General features: G+C 45.3%; 1 pseudogene; it reads right to left on the bottom strand.

Annotated features, from left to right (window-relative positions):
- Positions 1-2,628, bottom strand: part of LOC132292472 (uncharacterized mitochondrial protein AtMg00530-like) — an 8,159-nt pseudogene extending 5,531 nt beyond the window's left edge.
- Between the last annotated feature and the right edge of the window lie 4,180 nt (positions 2,629-6,808).

Raw genomic sequence — 6,808 nt, forward strand, 5'->3', positions numbered from 1 at the left:
ATCCATATAGAAAGTGTCTACGTAGTGACTTACGGCGCGGGGCCGCGTACCAAGAAAGAATCCATAGTAGACCCATTCATGTCGTCGAAAAGGATGTGTTTAACGAACGATCGAGATTCCCCTTTTTGATTGAATTTTTCCGCTAACCAAACTAGGGCTTCAAAGAAAGACTAGGTGCGTGGTGGTAGCGCGATCAAAACTCTTCGCTTCTCTTAGTTATCGTTCGGTCAGTGCTCCGACTAGTTGTTTTTGCTCTCTGCCCCTGCCCCATCTGTTCACATAATAGAGGGAGGGATGGGGTTTGACCACTGGTCCTGAAGTTTCTAGTAGCGTTCCACCGGCAGGTGCACGAATTCAGCATTCACTCGATTCTCTAACGTAAGTTCTGGCAGAGCTAGATTTACAGGTAAGCTAGGCAGGTCGGGAAGCTGGATAGTCAGTATAGTTTGATAGTTCACTCTCGGGCAGGGATGATAGCGGAGATAGTGTTTGGATGTAGGATCATACGAATTTACACTGGACTTCCACTCCTAAGGAACTGTGAAAGGATATGTGGACAGGGAAAGTGAGCTACGAGAAGGGGGGAGCTCCCAGGCGAGAGTACGAACCCCCTAAGTCAATTGTAGTGTACGTAAGGAATTCGCCTGTACAAGGAGAAACTCTGGGGCATAGAGAAGAAGATGGGGAAAAACAATGCTAGGCGAGAAATCTATAGGGGGATTCGTACGTGGGAGGTGCTCATAGAGGGGCGTACCAAGAAGGGGGGCATCTTCCTCTTCGACTTGAATCTTTCAGCGATCTCCACAACTTGAGCGAGTGTAAGCGCGCCCCATACCAGGGCCTTCCTGTCTTCCTTAATGGTATAGGATAGGAAAGACCCCAAACTCTGCGGTCTAGTTTTAATATAACATTGACGCCCCGGATATTACCTAAACGCGTCCCTTACATTTTGAACGGTCGGAGCTCTAATATCGTTACGACACCAAACGAGAGCATGATAGTGCCACCCCACGCCTTTACTATGCTTTTCCTTCCCAACAACAGACTTCACGGATCATAGGCGAAACGAAGTGATCATGATGTCGCTATAAAGAGGATGAGGACGAAAGGAAGTTCCACACGTTACGACACAAAGAAAGAGCTCGTACAAGAAATGGGTCTGATTCACTAGCAGTGCCAGAGGAAGGTTCTAAAATGGTTCAGGAAATTCTGAAACCAAGAAACGAATGCTTCTTTATTAAGCTATTATGAAATCATGAAAGAACGGAACATCATTACATGCATCTTACTCTAAGCGATTACAAGCGATTACAAAATCCAAACATTCCACAAAGAGCATTTCACGTCAAATGCCTGCATGCAACTATAGTGCAATGCGGGGTCTTTTCTTAACATTTCAACGACGAAGAAACTGAACGGAACAAACACTTCTTCTTTCTTATCTTTCTGTAGATGCTTCGGATGCTATAATGAGATTAGACAAGGAATGGCATATATCGCGTAACGGACGAGGCTGAAGGCAGGAGCTCTTGAACTTGCTTTCGAGCCCGTGGAGCTAAACCAGCGAGCTATTACGCTCTGTAATAGGCCAATAAGGCTTTAGGCGAGGGATGAGACTTTCATGATGCGAAACTTCCACTTGGATGAAAGGAGAGCTCCCCAACCATTGTTATAGGAAGAAGAGGATGAGGTAGAGGAAAGCCAAGCTTCCCTTACTCAACAGAAGTGTACAGTACATCAGGTCGAACCGATTTAGCTGAATCGCTGAGCGATAATGAATGCTTATCGGACAACTGTTAGCTCACAACAAGCAAGCAAGAAAACGACTCTCTGGCAAGAAAAGGGAGAAAAACAAGGTTCAACATGTTTGCTGTAGCTCGTAGACTTCTTAGCTCTTCGCTTGACTTTTGTTGAGAGCATAGGCCCCTGATCTGCTTCTTCATCAGCACCCTACTCCACGCGCTTCAACTTCTTTCTGTACTGAACGAAGAAGAGAAGACCAAGGCTGACAGTTAGAAGAAAGCTTTCCTTTGAGGCGTATCCGCCGATCATCTAATAGCAGGGGTGGCAGTTGCTCCGAGAAAGTACGGTAGCGCTAGTCAGTCATTTGAAACTCATTCGGAAATCCCTATATAGACAGTGTGCAGTGAGGCGGCGCTCTAGGTATCAAATTGTCAATCGGGCAGCTCGACTAACAGTCGACTGCACTGAGGAGACTTAGATCGAACGAGAGGTAATCCATCAACAGCGGGAGAGAAAGTTGCTCCTAACCTTGTTTCTAACTCCACCGCTTCTCTCCCTAAAGCAAAACCTCTTCTTCCCCAGTGAATGGATTGGTTAACCTTATTAGGATAAGGGTCGGGCTTCACCCTGAGGAAAACAAAGGCAACCTCTACTAAGCAATTCCTTCTACCAGTCATCGCATCACTTCTTCCTCAGCTGGTAGATGATAGGGCTTGTGATAAGCTACATAGGTGTTTGAGTGAAACGATCAGAAGCAACTAGTTTTGCTGGATGAGGGGGAATTCATAGTTGGATCTCTTCTTTCGCCTAGCTTCTCACTTCCTTGAGCCTATGATCATTGAAGTTAGTTTGATCAAAATCCGCTTCCCTTATAGCGACATCCATTCTTACTGAAGGAAACAGATGAGCCGTGTTCAGTCATATTGATGTTTGAGTGGTGTCAACTCTGGAGTGAAATAATGGTTTTGTATCAATTGCTGTAGAGATGTTTGATAAACAGCGGAGGGACGAAAAAATGGGGAATCACACGTGAACGGCCGAGAACGTTGTTTTGGACTAAGGAAACCACCCATTTCAGCAACATCTACTGAACTCGGGCAGAAGGTTCGACCAGGAGCTAGGTATCTGAAGAATTTAACTTTTGGGGGGAGGAACTAGCTTCTTACCCTTTGGATGAACCTAGGCGGATTAACCGGGAGCTTATGAACCTGTAGCTTTATTAGCCTTGTTCTGAGGTTTCCTCCTTTCTCTCTTTCTCGATCTGCCCAGTGCCCTTCTCGACTTTGTGTGCCTGCGGCTCATTCTCTGCCTGCTCCAGTGCCTCTTTACCATAAATGCTAACCTTCAAGAGTAGATGCAAAGAACCTTGAACCTTCTTTAGGCGGGCAGAAAGCCCTGGAATTCAAACATAGTGAGGGGTTACGAAGATGAAGGGAGTCCGACTCTGACTCCAACCAAGCATTTCAGTGATGCCAGTTCAGAGCTTGCCTTGACTTGGGCAGGTATTATGACTAGGACATGAAAGAAGAGGCTCCAACTGTAACTTCTTGTGAGAACACCATTTTCTTCCGCTGTGTCCCATGCCTCTTAGCTTGAGTGTCTCCTCACGCCGGGAGGAGGTTTCCCCAAAACAAGGTCTATTTTTTTGGTTGATTCCTCTTGTTGTCCAATGTGAAATAATATATATTCTGGCGAGCGTCCCGCCCCGGCGGTTTGACTTGGTACCAGTCCGGGCATTTTTGATAGAGTCTTGCTACCTAAAATGAGAAATAATAGACTTCTTCTGCGTAGCCCCGCGATATCGGTATTCAGCATCGTTGTGTGATTCATCTTTTTGCATCCGGGGGTGCCCCAGCAGCTCTGTCAGCTCGGTCTGCTGTCGATCTACCTTTGAAGGAGTTCGGGTAGCGCGGGTAGTCCGTAAGTTCATTAGTTGTCCTCTGCTCATAGTTTGAAACTCCGTTAGCGGTTCCATCAAGTGGCTCAGACCTATTCCTTTTGTCTATAACTCGTTCAGAAAAAGAGGTGAAAGACAGCCTTGCGTAGTCGCGTTCGGATGCCGAATCGATTGCTGCTCCTGCACTGCAGTATCTGTAGTTTTTTACTATTTGAATGAAGTGCCGGGTGGGTGATACCTTTGTTCGATCTCATCGCCCTTAATCAAGGAGAGCGCACTTCTAAAACCACTATACTACAATCTAAGAAAGTCATCAGCCGCAATCTGGCTCGATAGTGGCTACCGCTTTTCTTTGATCCTTTGATGAATGAGTCTTTCTTATAGCCAGTCTGGAAACCATTGACCTTGCCTTTTCCAGGCAGGCGGGGATAAGGAACTTTCTGAAAGCCTTGGCGAACCACTATTTGCTTCCCGTATCCATACGGAATTTCTAGCTTCTTCGTTGTTAATAAGGCGCCTAGCAGAAAGCTCAAATGAAATGAGAATGAGAGAGTTTCGGTTATGTACTATAATCATAAGCATTTTCGTAAAGATATGCAAGCTCAGAATAAAAGGTTCACCAATCAATTCACTGTGGTACCTAAGTAGCTAGCTGGGTATGTCGGCTTGAAAGCCGTTCGGCTCCTATCCTTAGAATCGATGATCTCAATCGGAGATTGCCTAACCCCTTAGTAACCATGTAACTCTTGCGGGTTTGTTCACCCATCCGTCAACCCTTCATCTTTGTATCTGCCTCACCTGAACGGGGAAGATGCTCCTACATTTCCCTAAGAGCTAGTAGTTCATGCGGCAGGTGTCGCTAAATATGAAATAGCGGATCAAGCGGATGGTGCGAAGAATGCCTCTTTCTATTAGTCGAGGCTCATTGAGTCTTGCTCCTATGCTTGGCTTACGTGACCGGGTGAACAGATGAAGATCAGGATTACAGGAAGAGAGCCATGAAGAGTTTGATCCACCCTCACCTCTTGATTGCGATTCGTAGGCCTCTACTAAGAAGGGAAAACAGCCGATTGAGCCAAAGATAGGAAATCCCCCGTAAGATGGCGTGAACAGACCAACAAGGTCACGATCATAGCCATAGAAGAGAAGAGATTTGGCTAGACCGACGGGGAAGGACTCCATCTCTCGGATTCCTATCTCAGAGGTTTGAAGCACGATTTCATGAATCACCTCCCATCCCAGCATCATAGCTAGCACCATGATCTTCAACAATTTCATCATCATTTTCATCCACCCGTTCTTCTCTGCTTTCCTCTTCAGCAGAGAAGAACGGGGTTCTACATGAACTGGTGTACAGGTTGCCAAGGTCACTTGATCTCTAGGCCGCGAGCAGCCCTATTAATGAGAATGAAGTACTGGTTTTACCTATAGTCATTCTGTTACCAAGGCAGGTACACGGAAAACTGACACAATATCGAGAAAATACAGATTCATGCTATCCTTCACATCACCTCAAAGAACCTAAGCTCAAAAGGCTCTGTTCACTTGCGTTTCAGTCATGGATTCGAATTCTTTCTATATAAGTCAATATGAAAGGAGGAAAGAACGAAAGAAAGCCTAAGAACCAATAAAAAGAACCTCTTTGACGACCATCCCAAGAATCTTCCTTGTTTAACAAAACGGAGGCGGAAGTGAAAGAGAAAGTCCATGAGCCCGTGGTTGAAAATAGATCGGTCGTTGGTCGTTTTGAACTCTTTGACCGCTTTGACTTTTTTCCTGGCTTGAGGAGAGAAGCTATATTAATAACACACGCAAGTCGAAGAATGTCTTTCTCTAGATCGAAGTCCTCAAACCCTTGCCAGAGTAGTTCATCAAGTGATTCTATAGCTATCAGTGCGAAACGCATGCCTACTGATTCGAGTCGCAACCAATAGCAGTTTTCTTCTTTTCTCATTAAGGGCGTTTGACCAAAAGACTCCTCTTCCGCGCCTAAAGCCTTTTGAGCTATTACGCGCCCGGGGGATAAGACGGAAAGGGCGGATGTCGCCTCCTCAAAGTAAAAATGAAGTGGATGGGAACAAAGCCGAAGCTATAATACTATAATATAGTGTGTCATGAGTAAGGGTCAGGAAATGTGATCTACTGTCTCCCAAGCCAGAAATAACTCTGCTGTCTTATCCTCAATTACAGAGCTGAATGAGCAAGATGGTTTTCGTTTTAGCCGAGTGTGGGAAAGTGTTCAGTGGACTAGAAAAACAAGATGGAAATAGAAAAGTTAAGCTTGCTTCTCTACGTACCTAGTTGCTTCTTTACTATTGGTGATTCAACTCATATCGGAACTAGGAAATGGACTTCTGATTTTGCTTCTACATGGAACAGCTTCTAGAACAATTGAGACGAGACTTCTAGCCAGCCTTGCGGGCCTTGTATCTTCACAGAGAAGGAGATCCTGAAGAATAAGATAGAGAATTTAGGCTCGAGATACCTGATAGGGAAGCCGGCTTCTCTGAGCTACTAGTGATCTACTTTCTGTCATTTTCACTACGCGGTATAGATGAAGGAGTGCCTTGGTAGCTCATTTTCAAAGATTCCCACACAGAGCAACTTGTTAGGATCGAGGTAGCTCTTATGCAGATGCGGCTGAAGTGAGTGAATGAACTTATTTAGAAGGTGCCTGGTGAGGCTATTCCTTCGTTACCGTCGCTGTCAACAGCTTGTGGAAGTGTTTTTGGAACCATGAGCCCGTGTTTACATAGATAGCTCCTGCTCCTGGGTTGGCAAGCAAAGCGTCGAGATAAATAGAAGTCAATGCGCGGCATCAAGTTTGCCAATTCTGTTGATACCAAGGACGTCATTCTTATTGACCAAAGGTATAGGACCGAAAGAAAGCTCTTTCCTCAAAGCATCAACAAGACACGCGGATTTCTTGCTCCACTCTTTTCTTTGAAAATCTCATATGTAAGAATTGCATATTACACATCGGTGCTTGATGAATCAACACCGGCTCTGCCTCAGTAAGCATTTCATTTTAGGTAGTCATTGTTAGTAGTAGCTTCCCTCTTAGTATCCGACTCGTAGTACCTGCCCCATTTGCTAATAGCTAGGAATCGAATTGATCGGGGAATCCGCTGCATCGACTAATAGAGATAGGAATTGTTCGAGATTAGA

This window comes from Cornus florida, unplaced genomic scaffold (genome assembly GCF_030987335.1).
Source record: "Cornus florida cultivar Cherokee Brave unplaced genomic scaffold, ASM3098733v1 CherokeeBrave_3.0.0_Hap2_scaffold_70, whole genome shotgun sequence".
NCBI lineage: Eukaryota > Viridiplantae > Streptophyta > Magnoliopsida > Cornales > Cornaceae > Cornus > Cornus florida.